We start from the raw sequence: 25,366 nt of genomic DNA, 5'->3' as shown, positions 1-25,366 counted from the left end.
AGGTGGCATTATGCAAAAACAGTTCAACAGTTCCTCAGAAATGTTAATCATAAGAGTTTCCACAACTCCCGTGTCATAGCTTGAAAATGAAATGTCCCCACAGGCTCATATGTTAAAGCCTTAGGTCCCTAGTGGGTGGCACTATTTTGGGAGGTCCTAGGAACCTTAGGAGGTAGGTCTCTGCTGGAGAAGGAAGATCAATGAGGGTGAGCCAAATGGATAGCTTGTAGTTGGACTTCTCTTGTTCCCATTCTTTTAAAAATCTTTACTTATTATATGTATAATATATGATATAATAGTATATAATATGTACTATGTTATATATATGTATATATATATATATATATATTTCGTTTTGCATGTGTGTATCTACATGGTATGTGTTATTGTGTGTGGACACATGTAGGGGCGCATGTGCACATACATGCCCATGGACACACCAAAGCTTGAAGTTGATATTGTCTTCCTCAACCACTTTCCACTTCATCCATTGATTCACTGAACAGCTCACAAGTTCCAACTAGTCTGGACAGCCACTCGAGGCAGAGATTCCCCTGTCTCTGCTTCCAGGCACTGGGATTATAGGTGGCTACCACGCTTGCCTGTTTTTTGTTTGTTTGTTTGTTTGTTTTATTTTGTTTTAACATTGGTTTTAGGAATCCAAACTCTGGTTCACTTGTACATGGCAAACACTTGACCAACTGAGCCACCTCCCCTTCTCTGTCTCCCTTCTCTCTGCTTTTTGCCTGCTACATGTTCCCAGCACCCTCATGTTACTACCCAAGTACATGGGGCCAAGAAACCATGGGCCAAACCCTTTGAAACTGTGAGTCACAGTTGTGGAAGTATTCCCAATGGGCTAAGCTGGGCACCTAACCCTAATGCATCTTTTTGTTTCTTGGTTTCCCTTTGTTTCTCCTGTTGCCCTCTATGTGAATCTTGTCTGAGAGTTCCCCAAGGCTACAAAGCACATGCAAAGCTTGTTTGGGAACAATCTGGCAAACTGTGATGTCCCTAATCGGGTATTTGCATTTGACATTTTCTCTTTGGAGGCCATGGGCCACATGAACCCACACCCCCACCGCAACACACATGGATATAAAGTAACTGACACAGCTCAGCAATCATACTCCTTGGTGTTGGCCCAAGAGAAACAAAAACTTAACCATGCGTACATACACACACAATACCAACAACAACAACATTGTACACCAGTGTCCATATTGCTCATAATAGTTTAAAAGTGAGATGTACAAGGCTGGAGAGATGGCTCAGCGGTTAAGAGCACCAGATGCTTACTCTTCAGAGGTCCTGAGTTCAATTCCTTGCAACCACATGATGGCTCACAACCATCTATAGCAGGATCCAATCAATGCCCTCTTCTGATGTGTAGGCCTACATGCAAAGAGAGCACTCATATACATAAAATAAATCTTTTTTTTTTAATGTTGTGCTGTACCTGTGATACAGACCTGTAATCTCAGCTACTCAGGAGGCTGCTGTAGGAGGGCTCTCAAAGTCTGCCTGGAACACAAGGTGAACTCAAGGTCAGCTTGAAATAGAAGAAAGGATTTTTTTTTTTTTTGCAATTTCAATTATTTCTTTATTTATCCTGGAATTCTGGGGATATAGCTCAGAGATAGAATACTTGCCTGGCTTGTGTAAGACTCTAGGTTCAATCTTCCATATTGTACACAAAAACAAAACAAACAAGTGGAACAATTCAAACTTTCATCAACTGGTTCAAAGATAATAAACAAAATGTCATATCCATGCAGTAGGATATTATCCAAATTAAAAGGAACAGGCAAGGAAATATTCTACAACATGGATACACCTTGAAGGCATTATGCTAAGTGAAAGAAGCCAATCACCACATGCCATGTATTGCATCATTCCATTTGCATGAAATGTCCAGAGAAGGGAAAGCCTTAGATCTGGAAGGTATATTGATGGTTCCCTATGGCTAAAATGTGCAATGTTTCTTTGCAGGGGCTATCTAACAAAAATATTATAAAAGTAGACTGACTATGTAAACATACTAAATATATGTAAATACCTGCAAATATACTAAAATCCTTCAAATTGCACACTTTACGTGGGTGAACTTTCTGCTATGCAAATTATATCTTAACTGTATTTTTAAAAAGACTAAAAGAAGTGAGAAAGATTGGAGGCAGCAAGTATAGAGAGGTCTGAGTAATTCCTTGAGCCCCTAAAGGTTTACCAGAAAATTAGTAGAATACAGTTATGTTATTGTGGCCAAGAAGGTTTCTGAGATGAGGTACAGGCAAGAAGAGCTCCTGGGGCCACTTCTCTTTAAGTGCAATGTCTTCCCAATTCCCTGACTTTATCCCCTCATCTCCCCTATCAATCAACCATAGTGCCTGAAAGACAAGGATCTGCCACTCACTTAAGTTTACAGATCATTCCTGCTTATTACTTTCTTTCCCTTTTCTGTTTGCATTGCTACTAGGTACAGAGGGAAATAATGAATCTCTAGTCTTATTAAAGAAATAAAGGCTGGTGTCTGTGATGTAGGCTAGACCACCAAGCCCCAGGGGAAACCCAGCAGGGGAACATCTAGCATTTATGTAGACAGTGCAGAAATGGGTAAATAAACCTTCTACCATAAAAGCCTGGAACTCAGAAAGCTCCTCTCAGGCCAAGTCCAGGCACTGGTGGACACTGCCAGGACTGGCCTGTTATCGCTGCCCCTTTGAAGACAACCACACGTGCTTCTCCTCAGAAGTTCTCTGCTAATTCCACCTGCCTAGAGATCCAAACTCTGCCGACAAGTGTGATTCCTGAGGGTCATCTGGCAGAGCTCTCAGGAAAGGGGAACCGCATACTGTCCCTGGCCATCAGAGATAGACTGTAAGCCATGGAGAGAGGTCTCCTCGACCCACCTGGGGTCGGGGGAGGAGACCAAAGTCCCCAGTCCCTTTCATGAGAGGCTGGAAATTCCTGGCTTCATCTTCCTCTTGAAATGAGGCATTTGAGAGTCATGGAAAAGTACAAGACAGAATCACAAGCCACCGTGGAGGAGGTGCCAAGGAGTTCATCTGATAGCGTCCCAACTCCTGAGCAGACTTTCTTCCCACCACCCCAGCAGAGCACAGCTGGGGCTGTGGTGGGGTAGAGATAAAAGAAGAAAGGGGCTACAATTGTTAGGCATAGTCCCCCTCTCATCCTCTGAAAACATGGTTTCAACTCCTCCTCCAGGCCCCCCAGGCCTCCAGAGCACTATTGAGTCCTTTTCCCCTTAGCTTTCCACCCAGACTCATCCCTTTGATGTCACTGGTCCTCTCACCTCTGCTCATGGAGTCCAGGGCTCTGCCCACTGGGCTCTACCACCACACACCAGAACTTCGGCCAGCAGACTTCCCTGCCTCTGTTTTCTGGCTCCAGCTTCTCAGGACAGACTGGTAGCTTGTCACAGACACCTCAGCTTGTGGCATTGGCTCATCAAGAGGACAGGAGGCCTACCTCACCTAGATAGAACGTACCTGATTGTTCTGCCATGTTCTTGTAGGGTTGGGTTTCAAGACCCATCTTTATTCTTGTCTTTCCTCTCCTGGAAAGTACATCAGTCAGTGTTCCTTCACTCACCCCAGCCTCTCAACATGGAAGCTAATAGAGAATTTGAGGTCTGACGACAGCTCAAGCTCTGCCACTGATGAGCTGTGAGACTTCAAAGAAGTGTCTTAATTTCTCTGAGAACTCATTTCCTCAGCTGTCAGTTTCCTTCTCCACAGCTTCATCACAATAATAAGTGAAATAACTGCCATAAAATACTTAACAGAGATGTAAATAAACATTCATCACCATCCATCCATCCATCCATCCATCCATCCATCCATCCATCCATCCATCCATCCATGGTGTACTTAGTGAGCTTCGTGCCAGGTTCTGGGATATGGCTATTCCCAGAGGAAAGCCACTTAGACGCAGGAGGAACAGAGAGGAGAATTGAGGCCTGCCTCCACAGCGGCTCGCGCAGAAGCAAACACACTCTGAACACTGGAGGCTGTCCCCAGGGACGGTGACAGTGAGCCCATCTTTCCTCATCTTTAAGTACCATTAGAACTCTGTGCTAAGGTGGGCAGCACACAGATGCAGGCATGTGACAGAGGGGAAGTGAGAGGGTGGGGGTGGGGGCCTGTTTTCCTTGCTTCTTGGTTCCAGAGGGTGACCATGCCTTGGCTGCACAGGAGGGCGATGTCCTTCAGGGAGGCCTTGTTGAATCTGTCTAGGACTGTTCCGGAAGGAGGGAGGGCGGGAGGGGTGGGGAGACAGCTGGAATGTTCTGGCCTGCTGTTCAGTGCAGCCAGCCTGCGAGAGAGGAGGGCCTCTGGACATCAAAGGTTCCTTTTGTCCCTTTCCGAGTGGCAGGGCAGCCGGGCCGCTGGCTATGACTCAGGCCTGGCCCTGACGTCACCCACGCCCTGCCACTGGCCTCGGTTTGCAGCCAGGAACCTGACCAGGGAGTGGTTCTCATAGCTGCAGCAAATATCAAAACGGGAGAGGACACTGCTGTGCTCACTCCATTTCCCCACGATCAACCTTAATTTTTCTTCTTTCTTCTCCTTTTTTAAGCCTTAAGGAAGGCTTTACTTGTGAATCAACTTTCCAAATGTAAGCACTCAGAATGAGTGACACCATGAGAAAATTATGTGGCGCAGATCTCAACCAGGAGTTGAGGAATCCAGAGGAAGAACGCAGTGGTGACTCCTGAGCCCGGGGAGTTGGCAGCGTGTGGGCTTCAGAGGAGCCAGCACCTCCGAGTAAGTGAAGGCCCCTCAGCCCCTCAGCCCCTCAGCCCCTCAGCCCCTCAGTCCCTCAGTCCCTCAGTCAAGGCCCAACACTGTGGGCGCCATCTTGCTCCTGAGAGCCAAGCCTGGCAGGCCCTGGCCCAGAGGGGGTAGTGGGGCCTTTAAGACACCCTCTAAATACAGCCCCAGAAGGCCCTGCTCTCTCTTCCCCATGGGGCCAAGCAATAACGTATAAACAAAAGCTACTCAGGCCGAAACCCTGGGGAGAACGACCTACTGGATTCAGGCTTCTTGTTTTCTTGGCCCAACTGAGCTGTTTCAAGGAGGCCAAAGTATTTGTTTGGGGTTCTGGACAGTTTGCTTCCTGGATCTTCTATGGGGCGATAAGACCTAAAATAAGCCCCATTCTAGGCAAACATATACTGTCAATCAAACAGTATTTTCACATTTGACCCGGGAGGGGGTAAAAGGTGGGGAATTAATGGCAATCCTGGTAAGAAAGGGTCTACAGCCAGCCTGCCTTGAGAGCATGTTCCCTCCTCTGGCTGAAGCACCTTCGTTATCTCTTTGCTGTCCTGTTTACAGTTTTTCATTTCTACTTACATTGCCACTGGCATGTTAAGCAGAGGCGAAACATAGTTCATCTGTTTTAATTTCATCTGAAAACTCCTAGGTCTTTGCATAACCTGTCATTTATGACTTCTGGAAGTTTCTACTCAAGAAATTTCAGTTTCTGTGAAAAACATTTTGCATGTGTATGAGAACCACAGAGCAGGCAAGCATAGAGCCATATCTCGGTTCTTCTGGCTTCTCCAGTCACCTCCTGAGTGAGCATCTCTTTTCTGTGCATTTTCCTCAGCACGTTAAGGCTGTTCTTCATACACTAATGTGGTTGTGTGTATTTTAGAAAATGACCCTTACTTTTTTTGTTGTTGTTTTTTGTTTTTCGAGACAGGGTTTCCTCTGTGTAGCTTTGGAGCCTATCCTGGCACTGGCTCTGGAGAGCAGCCTGGCCTCGAACTTACAGAGATCTGCCTGCCTCTGCCTCCTGAGTGCTGGGATTAAAGGCGTGTGCCACCAACGTCCAGCGATCCTTACTTTAAGGCAGTGCAGAAGTTGATCATTTATCGAGAAGCACAAATTCCTTTGAGATTAACTATCACACTTTAATATATGTTTTGTAGGTCTTGTGTCTTACTTTTTAAATATAATTTTACAGATTAGGCTGTCTTGAAGTAAGGCTAGGCCAGCCTGTTGTTCCTCTGGCAGAAAGATCTGAGTGCTGGGACAAATACTTTGGTGAGCGTCATTTGTCCCTGATGAGTCCCTACTTTGAAGTCTCTAATTGTACTTCTTTTGGTTTGGGGGATAATAAAGAAAAGGGCACAGGGCACAGATGCTTCTGCTGTACACAATGACAACAACTGTGTCAAAGGGGATAGGTGTCAAGATAGGCTAATTGTTATCATAGACTCTAAATATAGATCGCCTCAAACACAATAGAGTTTACTTCTTGATCATGTGACAGAGCAGGTTAATTGGGGTTAACTCTCTTTCATGTAGTCATTCAGATTCAAGACTAGGGGTATAGTTCAGTGGGAGACTCCTTGCCCAAAGTGCCCAAGTCCCTTGGTTTGATGCCCAACAAACACTAACAAAAACAAAAAAAAAATTCAAAGTTTGAAAGAGACTGCCATTTGCAGCAGGTGGTTGCAAGTCACCAGGGCGAATCTTTGCCCTGCAGTAGAAAAAGCAAAGAATCTGAAGAGTGTACATGGGAGGTTCTTATGGGCTGAAGGGGTTTTCTTTACATTCCACTAGCTAAAACCCAGGCACATGGCCATAGCTAACCACAGAGCAGCCACTTCCCAGAGACAATTGGAAGTGTCTTTCTGGAAATAGTGAGTTCCAGGACAGCCATGGCTACACAGAGAAACTCTGTCTCAGAAAAAAAAAATGATACCTGATGTGTAATTACCTTTCTGGAAAAAGGTAATTCTCTTTGGCATTGAATGTAAAAACTTGGAAATGCTCAAATATAAAGCTGTAGAGTAGAACAGTGTGGGGCGGCGGGGGGCATGGATTAGACAATGAGCTGGAAAGATAGCTCAATTGTTGCCCTTGAAGAGGATCAGTTCCCAGCACATACAGGGGATTATAACTATCTGGAATTATCCAGTTCCAGAGAATCCAATGCCTTCTTCTGGCTTTCTTGGGCACTAGGAGGTGCACAAACATACTTACAGGCAAATAAGTAGTAAATGTAGACACATAAAATAAAAACAAATCTTAGAAAAGCATATGAGAATGCCAAGCATATGGGGTGCACATCTGTAAGCCCAGGTAGGAGACAGAGGCAAGAGGGTTGCTCATGAGTTCCAGGCCAACTGGAACTGCATAGCAAAACAACAGCAAAAATTAGGAAATATGTAGAAGTCTCAATTGGATGCCCTTAGGTTTTATCTGAGCATGAAGGCAAAGAATAGTGAGAGAAATTTCCCAAGATTCCTCTGTCCATTCTAATCCTATGATTTGAGGTAAACACATCCCTGTTGCCAGTGGCCAGTGAAACAGCAAGGGCATCTCCTCATTTTTTCTCCCTTTAATCTCTTGTTCTAGGTCTTTTCTGGCTTTGTTCCTTTCCTGTTCTTGAGTCAAGCAAACTTGCTGGGATTTTCCAATAGGATTCTGCTCTCACAACTATGAGCTGCAGTGCTCCATAGGAACATCCTAAAGACCTGAGCTCATGGTTCTGCCTGGTCCTGGGGACTTTGGAACACTATTCTTCCCCACCTATACCAGGCCCTGTGATGCTTAACTAGTGAGCAGGGTCCTCTAAGAAGAGACCTTCAAATAAAATTATTCAAAAATTATTTTAATATAGACTATAAAAGACTTGGGAAGTTACATTAATGCCAACCCCACAAAATATAAAAAAATTATACCCGCCAGGTGGTGGTAGCACACACCTTTAATCCCAGCACACGGGAGGCAGGGGCAGGAGGATCTCTGTGACTTCAAGGCCAGCCTGGTCTACAGAGTGAGTTCCAGGACAGCCATGGCTACACAGAGAAACTCTGTCTCAGAAAAAAAATTATACCTGATGTGTAATTCTAGCTTCTTTTCAGAAAAAGTCTCATTTACTGAAACAATGAGGGGCACAGGTATGAGCCCTATTTGGAGAGCCTTGTCTCACTCTACGATTTATGTAGTTTTTAGCCAATGTTGGTCTTTCTAGAATTCTTACTGGTAAATGTCAGGAAAGGGCTCCAGTAAAGTCCTGCCCAGGTTGCATGGTACATAGTTCTCTAGTTTCATGGTTAATATCTGTCTAAGCAGATTAAATGTTTCCACTGGACTTGATATTCCCACATCCCCACCCTGAAAAGTGAGCATTGTCCATTGTGTGGAAAGATCAGTTACTGGCCAGTTTGACCACCTCTTGGATTGCTGTTAATTCCATCACATCAGGAGTGAGCCGAATAAATAACAAGTTGATTCAAAAAATACTTCCACCTCTGAAAGCCCACTCTCTGGGGTTGTTGAGGACTAAGAGTGTCCGCCGAGCAGGCTGGGATGATGAGAGAGTTAAGAGTGAAACATACTGAGTGTGGGAAGGCGCTGCCCACTGGACGTGGACACCTGAAGGAGTAAGCTGGGAGTAAGCACAAGGTGTCAGAAGTTCCAGCTTAACTGGCAGAGGTGTTCAGGAAACGCAGAGCCAAAGGCCACCGCCAGGAAGAGCGAGCTGTCTCATGGTCCACTCACTTCGGTGATGGGCTGTGGTAGTTATGTTCTCAAACTGTGACAAATTGCCTGCAAAGGTGACTGGAGGAGGACACCGTTGTTTGTGCTCCCAGTTCCAGAGGATTCACTCCATGGTTGTTTCGGGTTTGTGCTCCCGAGCAGCACATTGTGGCGGCAGCAATATGTGGTAGAGGAGATTCACACTGTAGATGGGAAGCAGAAAGCGATCTATGAAGGGACAGGGTACAACATAGTTGTGAGAACATGCCCTCGCTTTTCCCAGCCAGGCTCTACCTGCTAAAGCTTCCAGAAACCGCCCCCACCCCCACCCCCCCCAGTATTAGCAACAGCTAATGTCCATGTGCACAAACTGCGAGCCCATGAGGGAACATTTCTGATTCAAACCATAATATTAATCATGTTTTGTTCATTTTAGCTACCATCTGATATGATCCCCTCAATACATATAGCATAAGAAATTGGAATAGGACTGATTTCTGACATTTCTAGCTATACTGTATGACAAGGAGAGGTGTGTGACCACCAAACTGAGTAACCAGAATTTCACTACTATAAATATGTTGTGTCTGAAAGAAAGCCACAGAGCCTCATGACCCCTTGACATTGTTAGGATGGCAGGTGAGGTGACCTCAGAGACATCACCAGCAAGGCAGAGTTGTATACAAACACACGATTTATATTTTATTATTTGACATTTTTTAAATGACATCAAAATAGTTCTCACAGGGGGAAAAAAGGCTTTCATAAGTTTGTTTCACTTTAATCTTATATTTTATTATTTTTCCATTTTAATTATACATGAGTTGTGTAATTCACATCGGGGACACCATGGTCTTTGCAGAGTTAGGTCACCTGAAGATGTTTGCCTGACCTTGTTTTTCCACGATGAACACTGACAAGTTGAACACATGCTGCCTCACATGGGTGCCATCTGGGCCAGTTGGTTATTTGACCTGAGGCGTTGATGGTTCTCAAAGCACAGACGTGCTAGCTCCCTTCTTCCTGGTTCAGCGTTATGAATGCCCTGTTAGCCCTTTTAGAGAATTTTGCAATGAGCTCACGTCATACTTACGAAAGCTAAGAATTCATAGTAATTGGGCTTTGCATTTCTCACACTGAAATCCCCTAGTTCTCGTCAAGAACCAATTTGGAAAACACCACACGAAAGACTTTGGGGTTTTGTTGTTAACTCAAGAAGTGTCTGGTTTTTACCAGAACTTTTAGGCGCCTTCTTACCTCCAAAGTAGTGTTTTGTTTTGTTTAAACTATAGCGTTGAGACCATTAGAGTGAGTAAGGCTCCATGTGCAGAATGGTTTGGGCAACATAGGAACGTGACACCTAAGTCAGCCTGCTTATGACAACAATTGCCACCCCATGGCCAGTGTTGGTGTCTTTGGAGATTGCTAGGAAATAGTGCTGTTTTGAAAAAAAAAGAAAAGTTCTCTCTGAATCGCCTTGTGTCTGTGATCCTTAGCAACCTGCCTAACCCAAAGCACGTGGTATGACAACTTCAAAGCCACTTGATAAGGTCTGACTATGGGCCAGAGGCCTGGAAGGCTGTCTGCTTCACTAAAGTCTTTGAGAGAACTGATTGAGTTAGCTCTGTGCTGAGAGATAATTCCTGGAACTCTACTGGGGGGTCCCAGCACATTCAACAAGGAGGCTTGATGTCCACTCCATGGAAGCAATCTTAGTCACTTTTCTGTGGCTGTGATACAGTGCCCTGACAAAAGCCACTGTAAGAAGGAGGCATTTATTTTGCCTCACAGTCTGGGATAGTCCATTGTGGTAGGAGAGTCATGGCAGCAAGAGCTTGAGGCAGCTGGACACGGCACATCTGCAAGCAGGAAGCATAGAGTGATAATGAACGTTTCTACTCAGCCAGCCTTCTCTGTTCATGAAGTACAGGTTCCTCACTCAGGGAATGGTCCTGCCCACAACTGAAATGGGTCTTCCCCCAAGAGTGAACCTAATCAAGATAAATTCTATCACAGATATTCTCAGAGGCTAACTTTTAAATAATCATTTCTCACAGGTATGCCTGGAGGCCCAAGTCCTAAGCAATTGTAGAGCCTGTCTAGTTGACAAATGACACTGACCATCCCAGATGCACTGATCTTGGGTTGTACTTCCTAAACTGCATGCAATAGGGCAAGTCAGTCTGCTGGTGTGATTGGGGTCACCCTTCGGTCCAGGATCTCACAGGCTATCATCCTGAATCACAGGAGGAAGGAAGTAGCCAGTGAAAAGGCCTTTCTCATGACTTAAGTTTGTGACATCAACCATGCCAAGGTGCCTTGGGAAAGAAGTGGCTGAAGATTTCCCCAGGGACAGGCTGCATCCTCCATCTGCGGCTGGGCCATGCTTGGCTGGACTTTCAACTCTATTACAACACTCCTTCTTCCATTCTATAGAAGACAAATTCCTTTTCAGGTTGTTGTCTTAGTTTTGGTTTTTTGGTGTTTTTTTAAATGACTATTACCTTTGCATGGGCATATTTTAAGTTAGCCATTTTTTTAAATGGATATTTTTATTGTCTCTGGTGCTCCACTGTTACAAATATGTAAACACTTTTGGAGGTAAATGCTTGTGGGCAATTTAAGGAAAATCCCCAGAAATTGAAGTGTGAAGTTGAAAGATCTGTTTTGAAAGTTATCAGTTGGTAGATCCTGTTCCAGAAAAGCATCAGTGTCTATTTTAGAACCTGACCCTTTTGGGCTCTCACACGAAAATGCATGCCCATAGGTCCCAGAGACATCAGAAGCTCTGATTAAAGTCCGGGACATTTTAGATGTATCCACATCACTCCATGGAGACTTTGGCTAACCATGTCTGAGAATCACCTGCTATCTTTCCAATGTCAGGACTACACATTTTAACACACCCTTCCTATTCTTATATACATCAAAGCCTGAGAACTACTTACACGTCGTGTCTAGTTGATACTTAATCAATTCCATAGGCTTTTATCACACAGAAAAATGTTAGGGAACCCTGAGCTGGTATATTGTAGTCTGTATTGCTATAACAAAACACCTGGTAAATAAAACTATCATTCAAAAGATAGTTATTTAGTTTATAGTTCTGGAGGTTCAAAAACATGGTGCCAGCATCTGCTTTTCTCTGATGAGGGCCCCTGGCAAGTGACATCACCATGGTGGGAGCACCTGTCACATAGAGAAGAAGGATTCAGGAGAGAAGTCAGGCTTGTTTACAGCAACCATCCTCATGGAAACTAATCCCATCTCACAAGATCTGCAATAATTCCTTCAGTGGGCAATGCCCCCATGACCTAATTACCTTCCAGGAGCCTCTCTTCTTAAAAGCTCCACTGCTGCAATACTGCCACCCTGAGGGCCAAGCCTCCGGCACATAAACTCTGGAGGAAAAACTGCACCCAAGCCATAGCACACATTCAAACCAGAAACTTAAAGATTCGTTCTGGCTTCTTGAGTTTCAACTTTATCTGGTATGTTACAGCACGATGATTATTAGCCAGGGAACCAGGAAAGCTTATTGTAAATATGTGAGTGGCACAGTAAACATAGATTATTTGCCTCCTAAATGATCACACAGAGATCTATTGGCAGAGAGTGAACTAGACAAAGGACCCAAAGATGCCCAACCTTCTGGTGGCAGACAAAAGGAACCAACAAAAAGACCAACTCCTGAAGCAGTTCCCTGCCTCAGCCAAGGAAACTGTTATCTGCTCTCTGCTAGGTAGGGTCATCTCTCAGGACTCGCACATACACTTTGGACCTCGGGAGGGGCCCAGGTCATCCTCTTGGTCACCTAGTGATGACTGACCCCCGTGATCTCTGGGTCCTGAAGTGGAATTAGAAGGACATAGGACAGTCAAACAGAGAGCATCTGTAAGATACTTTCCTGCAGAACTGAGCCACAGTGGGTCAAGGGGCAGAAACTAGGACAGTGGAGCAGTCAGGGCAAGTGCCACACTGAAGTAAGTATGTGGGCAGATCTCAGGACAGGAGACAGGAACTGAAAAGAAGACAGAGAGCCGGGGTTTGGTATGGAGCCCCAGTGGATCCCACCCCCAGGAAGGGGATGATGAAGTTCCAAGCAGGGGAGGTGTCTGTTGAATCTGAAAGGTGCTGTGATCGAACCTTCACACCAGGGAAGTGGGAACAATGAGCCAGACAGCAGGGACTGGAGCATGGAAACTTAGAAACCACTAAAACAGTAGTCCAAGAGAACCTGTTGAGCAAACCCAACCAAGACTTAAAAATTCTATCATCTAGTAAGAATCATACTGGTCCATTGCTTTTGCACAACACTACAGAAACCATTAAGCCACTCCCACCCGTCGCATGGTCTCTGATTGCCCAACGATTCCTCTCCTTCTCCTACCTCAACTGCCATAGGGGCACATCCTGCCATTTGCCTTTCATTTTTGGTTTAATTTGCTTTGAGACAGGGTTTCTCTGTGTAGTCTTGGCTGGCATCTGTAGATCAGGCTGGCCTCAAACTCAGAAATCCACCCGTCTGGCCTCCTGAGTGCTGGGATTAAAGGCATGCACCTCTGTCGTTTGCCTTTTGAGTTCTTCCTCTATAGACTGCCCCACTGTCAACAGTTCCCCTGTTCACATTCAGATAACAGAAACCTCCATGTAGTTACTCTTTGCCTATGCATGTCCACACCATCAGCTGGTGAAGAAAACCCAATGGTAGCAGTTCAGCTGTGCCCATCTCCATGCTTAGACACCAGAGACACTGATGTTTTCACCAAGTGTCGCCACTTCTACCCTTGTCCCCATCCTCTAATGGGTGCCCTCATCTCCACTGGTGGTGACTCTTGACTCAGCTTTCTAGTCCAAATGTATGAATGCAAGCTCATGATACTCATGGACTGTAGTGGTGTCTATGCTCTCCCTCAAGTCTGGGGCTCAGATGGTGAAGGCCGATATTCCAGGAATGACTCAGCCAATCCATATCCTCCCTATGTCTGCTCTATATGAGGCTCATATTCCTGTTGTCTTGCAAATTTTTCTTTAAAAAAAATTTTTTTAGTGTTAGACTTAGTGGTGCATACCTTTAATCCCAGCATTCAAGAGGCAGAGACAGGCAGATCTCTCTATGTTTGGGGCCAGCAGCCTGTTCTACAGAGTGAGTTCCAGAACAGTTCAGAACTATATACTGAGACTCTGTCTCAAAACAAACTTACAAACAATTTTTTTAGATTTTACTTTAATTTATGTATTTGATTGTTTTCTGGCATGAATGTATGTGCATCATGTACCTGCTGGCCTCAGAAGCCAGAAGAGAGCATCAGATCTCTGTAACTAGAGCTAGAGATGGTTGTGAGTCACCATGTGGATGCTAGAAACCAAATCCAGGTCCTCTGCAAGAGCAATGCTCTTAACCACTGAGCCATCTCTGCAGCTCCCCCTTGAAAACTTCCATGACTGAGGCATCTTCTGATACTGACATGACATTCTGGCCACTCAAAGGACTGGATCCTTGGATTAGGAAACTTGTCAGAATGGTGCTTCCATACCTAACCAGCAGGAGAGAAATCAGAGTTCCATGAAATCTGAACAGGGTTTCTACATCCCATTGGAAAGTCTTATGCGGTCACAGAGCAGAAAGCCCAAAGTGTTCAGTGGGTCTTCTGATTGGCAGGTACTGCTGGTAGACCTACTCTTATCTGTCTGTATTGACTCCATGCCCTGCGTGCATTATGAAAATAGGCATTTATACAGTCCATGACCATAGCTGCACAAAGGTTCTAACCCAAGAAAACTCTATCTTTTCCTCATGAATTTTAGCACCCTTCTTGTCTTATAGAAGCAGGTACCACTAGTCCAAAGAGGAACTGGCTCCTGACAGAAATATCCCATCATTGCATCCAGGAGCAACCGAGCAAACCTGAAGGCTCACCCCAGGCAGAGAGAAAGGCCAGCAATTTCCCATTATCTAAATGTCAGTCAGCATAAACTGCCATGTAGACAGGAAAGCTGAAACAGTGAGAGCTTTTTAGTAACTATCCTACCCAGGATCAGTAGCCCCAAACTTTTTCCCCATTTTCTTGTACATCAGCAAAAGGAGCCCCTATATAACTACCAGGATGGCTCAATAGAAAATACTACTGGTGCCGAATGGTGGTGGTGTATGCCTTTAATTCCAGCACTTATGACACATACATAATTAAAAACGATAAAATAGGGTCTGGAGAGATACAGTGTTTGTTCTTGCAGAGGACCCGAGTTGAGTCCCAGCATCCACATCAGGCAGTTTATAAATGTCTGTAAGTTCAGCTCCAAGAGATCCAACATGCTTCTGAGCACAGGTACACACACATTCATACATACATGCACACATATGTAAGATAGTAATAATAAAATAAATCTTTTATTAAAAGCTTTTCAAAATGAAAAAGCAGCAGCAGCAGAGGACACTTCCTACCCCGGAGAATCGACTCCTGTTGTTGACCGGGCTGGTGTCTAACTTGTGGCTGGATAGGCCTGTCTAATATCCTGGCAGCTGTGGCCTTCCCCTCTGCTCCCAGACAGCCCAGTTCCATGGAATCTCGGCTCAGATGATAGTCCTGCTCTCGGTGTGAACATGCCCTCATCCCCCTCCGCCAGGCTGTAACTTCAAAGCTAAGTAAAGATCCCAAGATCTAAGCAATGGCCACACAATGAAAATCAAGACAATCGTTCTTCTCACTCTGCACCATAATTTCATTTCCAGAACGTGCTTTGTCTGCTCTGCACTTCATACGATTATGCTATTCACCTCTACCCAGCGGCCCCTCCCTAATGGAGGGAGATTAACCCTCCTTTGCCCCCTTTCAATCTCGGTTAGCTGAGAGCTTGCTTTCTCCAGCGCTGCCTGCCGGCCATGCACACAGCTGAATGCTCCGGAATGAGGTGGCTGCTTTCCCTTTGAAGCACAGGCACTGCTGTTGAACACCTTCTTGCCCGACTTGGCCCTGAAAAGACGGTTTTGAAATTGAGCTTGTTGTGAGCTGCCTGGGTCTGCAGTATGGAGTTGCATAAGAACACGGGCATTTGGGACAAGGGAGAGTCTGAGCTCAGTCCCTTGGAACCCGTTGTCATGGAACCTTTGGTTTATTTACTCCCTCGCCCTGCAGAAGGGTCTCTGGCATCACTTGAGATCCAGGCTGAATTGTATGTGACACCCTGTATGAAAGCGATGATGCATTCACATACAAGCCGCTGCCCCTCCCACCCCCATTACTAGCCTGAGCCCTGAGTTTCCTGCCATATCTTAGTTATGCATGTGGTGATGTACTTCAAGACCATGAGAGGGACAGAGGTGTGATTTTTTCAGGCCTGGTGGTGGGTTGGTCATCGGTACAGCAAAGGAAGCAGTCTGAATCGCTGAAGTTTCATACCGCTCGACAAATCTCCTAGGTTTATACTGTTTTGTTTCGAAGCCATGCTGAACAACAGAAAACGAAACTTGCAGCTTATTTTTAGCTGTTCATGCTAACTCATGAGATGTTTCTTTGCAAACCAAATAGAAGAAAGGTGACTTCAACCAGCTAAATTTAGAATGGCTGACTTACAGCGAGAGATTAAGCCTAAGTCTCTGATACTACCCAAGTATCAAAGACACTTGGGCCTAGGGAATTTTAAGCCTATACATATATATTTTGTTTTAAATTATTTTTAGTTGAGTTTTTTTTTAAAGATGTAAATGTATTTGCTTTGGAGAGGAGTTGAGAAACACATTATAAACCCTCTTCTGGCATCTGATCATTTTCATGTAATCTACAGCAATTTAGTCTGGAATTTCTTCTGAAAGGAATCGGTCTACAAAATCACAAAGAGCAGAGCCCAGGGACATAAGGAGTATTGTTTATATACTATTGTAAGGTCGGACTGTACTTACTGTCTTTGAACTTGAGAGTGTGTAGATGGCATTTTCCAAACCATTTTCCCTGTGCTACAATTCTGTGAAACACACCCAGGCACCAAGGCCGGAGGGAACAGGGAGGTACTCTTGGGAGTGGTCTTGTCAGGTCACCGGCATTCCCATTTCCCCTTTCCCAGTCCCAGAAAGGTCAGGTTTCACAGCTTCTGAGTCAACTTGCGGTTTTTCGTTGAGGAGTGAGCTATGAAGTCTTTAAAAGATCTCCATAGGAATCTCCATTCCTTCTCTCATGGGTCAAAGTTCTCCATTTTAGGAAGTGTCTTGCTAACCCCAAGACTGTAGCTGCCACTGGTAGTGAGGGAACTAGCGAAAGAATCTAGTGGCTTAAGTTAGGAGTCTGTAACATACTCTAATGAGTCATTTCCCTACTTGAGGAGGCACAACTCCAGGTGCTCTGGGAGGAACACAAAATTCCACCGGGGTAGGGGTGGGATGGGGGGCAAGCCCAGAGTCTCAGGTAATGAGGGCTACTTCCACCAGCAAATGCTTATTGTGGTTTTTGTTCAGGACAAGGACAAGGAGTCACTGCGGTGTTGGCTGAGCTGGCTGGGCTGAGGTGAGGTACTAGTTAGAGACTCTGAGATACAGATGAAAGAAAAGATCAGTGTACTCCTAGGTTCAATCTGGGAATATTTCTTGTCAAGGGGAGGGGCATATGGGAAGGACGATTCTCTCATGTGAGGGAGATGCTGTGATCCATAGGAAATCTTGTTTCTAGTCCCATCTTTCTTTTTCTACCTAGTTATCATTCTCTCTAGAAAAAAGAAGCAGACTTCCTGCCCAATCAGTATTTTTCTAATTCTGAGTCTAGACTAGCCTATCATTTTGTTTGTCTGTTTGGTCAGTGGCACATGGCGGTAAAAGGGCCTGGTATGCAATGTCGATGACCTGAATGGGCTCAAGGTCGTCTAAATATTGTTCTTCAAATGTTGCTCTTCAAATGCACTAAGACATGAAAGCAAAGATCATGCGGCTTGCTAAAGCTGAAGTAGCGATGTCCCTCCAGAAGGTAACACCTGTTGAGGGTGTTGCAACAGAGGATGTCAGTTGGACTAGCTTGGATTGGGGTGCACAGCCTCCCTTCCATCTTACCAGTTTCCACCTTTTCTTTGTTGAAAACTTGTGTTTCAGTTTCCCCTTCTCCTTCTAGCTCTTTCTTGGAGTATCCACCTCTTCAAGGTTTGGGAGTATCAGCCTCTTCATGGTCCCCAAGGCTTGCTACCTAACCTTGCCACCAGATCTTTCCCAGCTGCTCTGGCATGCCATTCACTCACCCCCTCACTAGACAGGGTGAGATATCCCCCTTTCATTCCCAGGCAGGGTGGGGCAGGTTGACAAGAAAGCCCCTTTGAGAGCCATCTCACTGCTTACAAAATTGCTAACGATTAATGGAAGTAAATTGCCACAGCTATGAAGAGGCAGGAGGCTTGGGATCCAGCTCTTGGTCTACTCAACCTAGAAATCAAGCTGGGGTGGGCTCTTCTAGAATCAAATACAAATAGAACTACTATATAGAAGGGATTTTAGAACCGGGCAAATGAACAGTTGAATCCCAGCACTCAGGAGGCAGAGACAAGCTGATCTCTGAGTCTGAATAGCAATCTCCAGATAACCAGTGCTACTTAGAAAACCCTATTTCAAGGAATGAAGGAAGGGAGGAAGGGAGGAAAGAAGGAAGGGAGGGAGGGAGGGAGGGTGGAAGGGAGGGAGGGAGGGGGAGGGAGGGAGGAAGGGAGGAAGGGAGGAAGGAAGGGAGGAAGGAAGGAAGGAAGGCAAGCAGCTATTAAACATTCATTCATTAAAACATTTAGCTTAATTGAGGAAAATGTCTTACTGCTTTACTCAAAAGTTAGGCTCTTAAAAACACACATGAGTCATGAAAGAGAATATATACTGAATGTTTTTCTACTTTCAACTCTATCATAGTTTTCTTCTTTTTTATGGTGGAAAACGCACATTAAAATGTAATTGAGAGTGTAAGTGTAAAATCCTAAGCAAAATTCCATGGCTTCAGAATGGCCATTCTAACTGTCCATTGAGCTATATAGTTTGTGGCTGGGAAAGTGTTTGAGTGACTCCTTTAATCTAGCTGTGTGATATTTTTATTTGTGAGTTCATTATAGTAAAGTAAATTTTATTTTTAAAAAAGTCTACTAAAAAAACATAAGTAGGAGTCATAAAGAAAAGTGTTGACATTCATCCTGAGGGACAACTACCACCCAGGACGAACTCTGGCCTCCAATGCACGTGCACACATGTGCATGGATACCCCCTCAACACACATATACTACATATAGTAAAATAAAAGAAAAGGAAAACATGTTGGGGAAAGGGCCTCATAACATGTGCTTGATTTTCTGTTTTATTTCAATTTTATTTATTTTTTAAAATTTCATTTTACATTCTAATCACAGTTCTCCCTTCCACCCCTCGTCCTGTCCCCCCCCTTGCATCCCTCCCAGCTCACCCCCCATCCACTACTCCCAACAGGCAAGGGCTCCCAAGTCGACAAAGTCTGGCACATTAAGTTGGGGCAAGACCAAGTCCATCTCCCCTGCATTAAGGCTGAGCATGGCATACGACCATAGGGAATGGGCTCCAGCAAACTAGCTCATGAACTAGGAAAAGATCCAGATCCTATTGCCAGGGGCACCTTTTATAGTCCAAGCTTCACAACTGTCTCCCACATACGGAGGGCCTGGTTGGGTCCCATGGAGGCTCCACAGCTGTCATTCTAGAGTTCACGAGTTCCCACAAGTTTGGTTCAGCTGCCTCTGTAAATTTCCCCATCATGATCTTGACATCCCTTGTGCATATGTTCCCTCCTCCCTCTCTTTGACTCAATTCCCAGAGCTCAGCCTGATGCTTGGTTGTGGATCTCTGCGTCTGGTTCCATCAGTTACTGGATGAAGGCTCTATGATGACAGTTGGGGTATTCACCAATCTGATTACAGGGAAAAGCCAGTTCAGGCACCCTCTCCACTATTGCTAAGAGTCTTAGTTGGTGTCATCCTTGTGAACATTTATGCCCCCAATACAAGGGCACCCACATTTGTAAAAGAAACATTACTAAAGCTTAAATCACACATCAAACCCCACACACTAACAGTGGGAAACTTCAACAACCCACTCTCACCAATAGACAGATCTGCCAGACAGAAAATTGACAGAGAAATAAGGAAACTAACAGACGTTATGACTCAAATGGGCTTAACAGACATCTATAGAACCTTTCATCCAAACACAAAAGAATATACCTTCTTCTCAGCACCTCATTGATTTTTCCATTTAAGATGAGAATACTGTTTGTGACTTGAGACCAGGCTGACCTCGATGATTGCACTTTTTCCTTCATTGCTAAGTTAGGTTAAAAGCCAGATAATCTATAACAATTTTGTTTATAAATGCTAAACATAGTAGGTATAAAAGGAAGCCAGCTATGATTTTTAATACAATGAGTGGGTGAACTAGCTTATTAGGGGTGAGATTTGGGGCAAATCTGAATGTATGTGGTGTTAGGATCAAACTCAGAGCCTTATGTATACTGAGCTACATCCAAGCCTAAGGTGTAGTATGGAAAAATAGGGCTTTCCTCAATGAGATGTTAGCATGTGCAGAAATGTAAGCTTTTCCCACCTACTTTGTATCATGAAACATTTGCAAACTGCAGCAAACCTCCCTCCAATATTGTTGCTCTGCTTTCTACTCCTAATTTCCCAACGTGGTCTACTTGATTTTTTATTTTTATTTATTTATTTTTTCAAATGGCTGCACCCAGGCCGTCTCTGGTTGGTGACAGCTTAGATCTCCACAGTACTCTGGGCCTGGTTCATATAAACAGGAGTAGCCACAGCAGCAAGGGACCAGGGTACTCCATGAGAAACCTTCCCCCAGGACGTCATCCCAGTGGAAGATTTCTGGAGTTAGATGGAGATGGGATGCAGGAGGCAGTTTCATCCCTTAGGGTTAGGAGAAGGTCCAGGCTTTCAATCAACTAGTCATAGACTTTAATCCTAGTCTCTATATGATAGTTATCTTTAAAACCCATGATAGTACTATAGGATATAGTATTATTAGGTTAGAATTTATTAATATAACATAGTTAACTTATTAAGTATGATTTTCAGCTTTGATCAGTGCACAGAAGTTGCTGCCCTGATCTCTGAACAAGATTGGAAGTATGATGGGCTTTCTTAAAAATGTCAGCTAAAATATCATTCGATTATTTTTTAGATTTTTTTTTAAATATGTGTGTTTTTCTGAGTTTGCATCTGGATATCACAAGAGTGTCTGGGGTTCATGGCATTCAGAAGAGGGTGTTGGATCTCCTGGAACTGGAGTTACAGATGGCTGTGAGATACCGTGTCGGTGCTGGGAATCAAACATAGGTCCCCTGAAAAAGCAGCCTGTGTTCTTAACTGCTGAGTCATCTCTCCAGCCCCCCAAAGTTATTTCAAGTCATTGGTAAATCACTTTATTGCAGGTTGAGGTAGCACACACCTTTAATCCCAGCATCAGGAGGCAGAGGTAGACAGGTATCTCTGAATTTGATGCTAGCTCACCTACACAGTGAGTTCCTGGCCAGTCAGAACTACACAGTGAGAGTCTGTCTCAAAGACCACATATATTAATAATCATTAATTAAAGAAGGAAAGAAAAGGAAAAAGAACAACCAGATTGTTTCCAGGCCTGAATATAATCAACATCATAAAAAATTTTCTGCCTTTTATATTTTTTAAGAATTTAAACAAAAATGTTGTACATGGTAAGCATTTATTTTTAAAATTCAGTTGACTAGCTAACCCGATCATGAGTTCACCTACTGATATGTAGATTAGGTATAAAATGAAACCAGCTGTAATTTTTAAAGCCGTGAATGACATCAAGAAACTTGCAAACCAATCCAAATGTTTATAAACCAAGGATTCCTCTGGGACTTGGTGCCCTGACTTGATGGTTTTTTTAAATGAGAAGAGTCAAGCTTTGTTCATACTTGAATTATGTACTTTGCATAAGCCATGCAATTTAACTTTAACCCACAGGCCTGGAAATAAAATTAGCTCTGCCTGCAAAACACAGAGGCCAGAGCAAGCAAGAGCACACGTCAGTGAAAGAGTCACTACTCCTCGTTCTGTCCCTCAGCATTGTTCTGGGAACCCTGCGTTTGACTTGTCAAAACCTACAATTTTCACTGTGGAAAAGGGATTCTCACTTAAGATAATGTCTGTGCATGCGCCCTGAGGATGAGGGCATACAATTTTTTTAAAATCCTAAGCAAATGCATATCTTTGCCACTTGTGACCGTGACAAAGCTTAAATAATTCAGGCATGAGCATGGCTTGTTTTTTTCACTATAAAACAAGATTTATTAGTTGACAGCATTTGCCCAAACAGATTCATTCCTTAGAATATTAACAGTTAGAATTCATGTTTGTTTAACCCAAGTAGGTTTGGTAGATATATCATGGTTGCTCACTGTCTGGGACATCATACAATAACATCCAATATGTGGCTTTTTGCTCATTTTGACACAAATAGCGAACAAGGGTGCCCAACAGGGAGGTATGGAAACCCTTTGCCCTGGCATCTGGTTATAAAAAGTACCAGTATAGGGCACAAGCACAGCCACCACCCTGCCCTATAAAGATTTGGTTCTCAACCTGTGGGTCATGACCACTTTGGGGGTCGAACGACCCTTTCACAAGGTCACACATCAGAAATCCTGAATGTCAGATATTTACATCACGATTCATAACAGTAACAAAATTACAGTTAGGAGGTACCAATGAAAATAATTTTACGGTTGAGGGTCACCACAACATGAAGAACTGTATTGAGGGGGTCACAGCATTAGGAAGGTCGAGAACCACTGCTATAAAAGAGATATAACATCATTCACTCATCTCCAGGGGGCTCGAGATGGATGACTGTGGTTGTATCACTGTCATTTATTATTCCAGACAAATGAGGCACTGACTTGGCTCAATATAGTCACCACTGTTTCTATATCTTAATAATACTTTGTACATGGGTAATGCGGATGTCTAGCTTTGCGGTGTCATTCACGGGGACTATCTCAGCAGACATTGCATGTTGCATGCCAAAGGTGTTTCCTTCCACCTTCTTCAATTCTTCTTGAAGGACCCCCACTTTACAGATGCCTGGATGGCAGTTAACTTGGTGCTTGTAACTCTGAATAACAGTCTAATTGCAGACCCCCTTGATAAAGAAGGAATTAACACAAGGACACTCCGTTCTAATTTTCTGTCGCTGTCAATGTTGTTAGCCAGAGCTTAGAGAGCCATGATGTGGGGGTGGGGAAGGCGGCTCCATCACTGGTGTTAGTAACACTGTAGCTACTGTTTTCATTAAAGCCACATTCGTGTCTGGAGCACTTGTGAGAGAGAAGTGTGCTTCAACAAGGTGACGACGGGCTGTGGATCAGGTAGGACCCATAATCCCGACAGCCTACCCCACTGACAGAATACCGCCTATGAGCTAGAGATAGACAGGGATGCTTTCGACACAGCCAGCTGCAAATCTCTTCCATTCCGAGGGAGAAGACAGAATTCAAACTAGAAACAATCCAGTTGTGAAATTTTCAAATGGATTTTCTTCTTTAAGCAATTTCTAGGGCATGAGAATGCTTTGCTAACCTTATTATCATCAGGCAGCTCAGACAGAAGATAGAGTCCCTAGAAAACTGACAAGCCAAGGAAACATTAATTCATCGTTGCATTGTTAAAATTAATTAACATTAGCATATTTGGTGATGCAATAGGCAATTAAAGACTGTGTGAGAGGTGAAAAGAAAAATGTAAACATTACATATTTAAAAATAACCTCAGAGCATTTCATAAAAATGCTAGCTTATATCTGGGCTCTGAGGGCGGGGGTGGGTAGGATTTCTTTGTAGAAAAGAATCTGTTTTGTTTTCTCAAAATAAAGACTTCTTGTTATGCACCATGTTAAATTATTTTTTTTCTGTTTTTTTAATCTGCTTGTAGGACCTTAAAAATAATAATAATAATAATAATAATAATCTACCAAGCTACCCTGTTTTCCTCCTTGGAGAACGTAGTCACACTGGCTTTATAGCAAAGTGGTATTTGCTTATGAAGTATTTCTTTAAAATCCTGCATAAGCAGCCCTTAGTTTCACATGTTAAACGTTTTGTTGCAGTTTGAGCTCCAAGTGTGTGTGTGTGTGTGTGTGTGTGTGTGTGTGTGTGTGTGTGTGCACATATATGTGCATGCATGTGTGTGTGAGAGAGAGAAAGGAAGGAACAAAAGGGTCTGTGCCTATGAAATATTCTTAGAGGCTTTTTAAAATTAAAATATAATTTCTCATAATTATGAATGTGAGTCTATAGAAAGCAATCCCAGTTTATTTCACACAGTCAAACTAGGTCCCATCAATCCTGAGCAGCGGGGGAGGTGGCACTGAAGAAGACATGAAATTTGGTATCTGAGTAGATGAGATTTAATTTTCAGGAAACATTTCACTCATAAAATGGATAGCAACTCCGCCATCGGCCCTGACCTCCTAATGTCAACGCCATGGTACAAGTGTAGCTCAAATAAACCTCAAAGTAAAAACAAAGGGACATCGCCTCTCAGCACACACCGTCTCCCCTCCAGTGTGTACTGTCCATTGCCTTTTGGTATTCCTATAACTGGCTTGTTCGCTTTGGAGGGGGAGGGGGAGGGGGGAAGACAAATCACTCTGCATTTGCTATGTTTGGAACACCGTACAGTATGCTACTATAAATCTTACTATTATTTAGGTCAACATCCTAAAGATAGCTTTAATTGTTTACGAAGGCCGACAGCTGTACACCCTAAGGAACCTGACATCAATTTCTTTTTCTATACTGATTTTCTTTGGCTTCTAACTGTAAGAAAATTCACTTCCATCTTCATACAATTCTGTCTGCAGCGGTATCTGCCATTCTGTCCTGCAGATACATTTAGCCGGATACATTAACGCTGCCTGTGGTTAAAGGTTATAGAACGGATACAGACAACTGATCATGCATTCTTCTACAATCCTGCCAACACCTTAGGGTTTTGAAAAAGCAATCTACAAATGCTATTCCCTTTTTTCAGAATTCATCTTCACTTGGCAGCAGCATAGCAGGTTTGGTTGTTTTTTTTTTATTTTTTTTTTTTGTTCTGCTGCTGCTAGCAATTCTGTGAAATTAACAGTCTATAAAATGCATCCCCAAGCAGATACATACTGTATTGCAAGCTCTCTCCAAGAAGAGGATATGACAGTATTCGTTCCAGCTGATTTTCTTCCTTAGCAAAAGGACTGTTTGATTTTTCAGAAGCAGAAGGACCTATCCATTGTGCAGCCGCTCTGCTTAAGTGCATGGAATGCCTTCTACTGCCTGGTTGCAGAATTTTGAGTTTGCTAAACAGTGGTTAGTGATTGGGCTCATCTTGCATCACCAGTTGATGACATTTTTCTTTGTTCCCTCCTACCCAGTTGAGCCAAGACTCTGAGGCTGATATGCAATGTCACTTACAACATTAATCAGATACTGCATTTAAGGTGAGCTGTCCCTTGCCTCCTCCTCCTTCCCTCGCGCTGGCTGGCTCGCTGGCTCCTGTGCTGCATGCAGTGCCTGTCTTGCTTGTGTGAGCCTAAGATGGCAGGCAGGATTAGCCGTGCTGTGCTGTGTGTGCGTGCTGTGTAGAATTCATTACATGTTGCCTAGTATTTCAGATGTGAGTATGTAAATGCTCTCTATGCCATGTCATCTGGTAGCGAAGACTTGCTTTGCCTCATTACAACCTTTGTTATTTCCACATCACCTTTCTTTTCCGATTCGTTTGCTTCTGGAGGTTTGCTTTTCATCACATTCAAAATAAGATCCTGTCTTTTTTTTTTTTCAAAC

General features: G+C 43.8%; 2 long non-coding RNA genes across 3 annotated transcripts in view; one reads left to right on the top strand and one right to left on the bottom strand.

The window, feature by feature from the left end:
- Nucleotides 1-1,395: 1,395 nt before the first annotated feature.
- The window catches only part of LOC107978653, a 37,771-nt gene continuing 13,800 nt past the window's right edge, over nt 1,396-25,366 (bottom strand). The window contains exons 2-3 of one of the 2 annotated variants that reach the window (XR_004769724.1): nt 3,314-8,725; nt 1,396-1,524 (exon numbers count right to left, since the gene is read on the bottom strand). This is a non-coding gene — a long non-coding RNA (uncharacterized LOC107978653). The remainder of the gene's footprint in view (nt 1,525-3,313; nt 8,726-25,366) is intronic. The other variant, XR_004769725.1, reaches the window with a different exon arrangement.
- LOC118238707 lies at nt 4,651-11,610 on the top strand. Its single transcript, XR_004769723.1, has 2 exons — nt 4,651-4,787; nt 10,580-11,610. It is a non-coding gene; the product is annotated as an uncharacterized LOC118238707 (long non-coding RNA).

Source organism: Cricetulus griseus, chromosome 4 (assembly GCF_003668045.3).
Source record: "Cricetulus griseus strain 17A/GY chromosome 4, alternate assembly CriGri-PICRH-1.0, whole genome shotgun sequence".
Lineage (NCBI taxonomy): Eukaryota > Metazoa > Chordata > Mammalia > Rodentia > Cricetidae > Cricetulus > Cricetulus griseus.
Note: the sequence above shows the minus strand (reverse complement) of the source record. Positions and strands in the feature narration are given on the sequence as shown.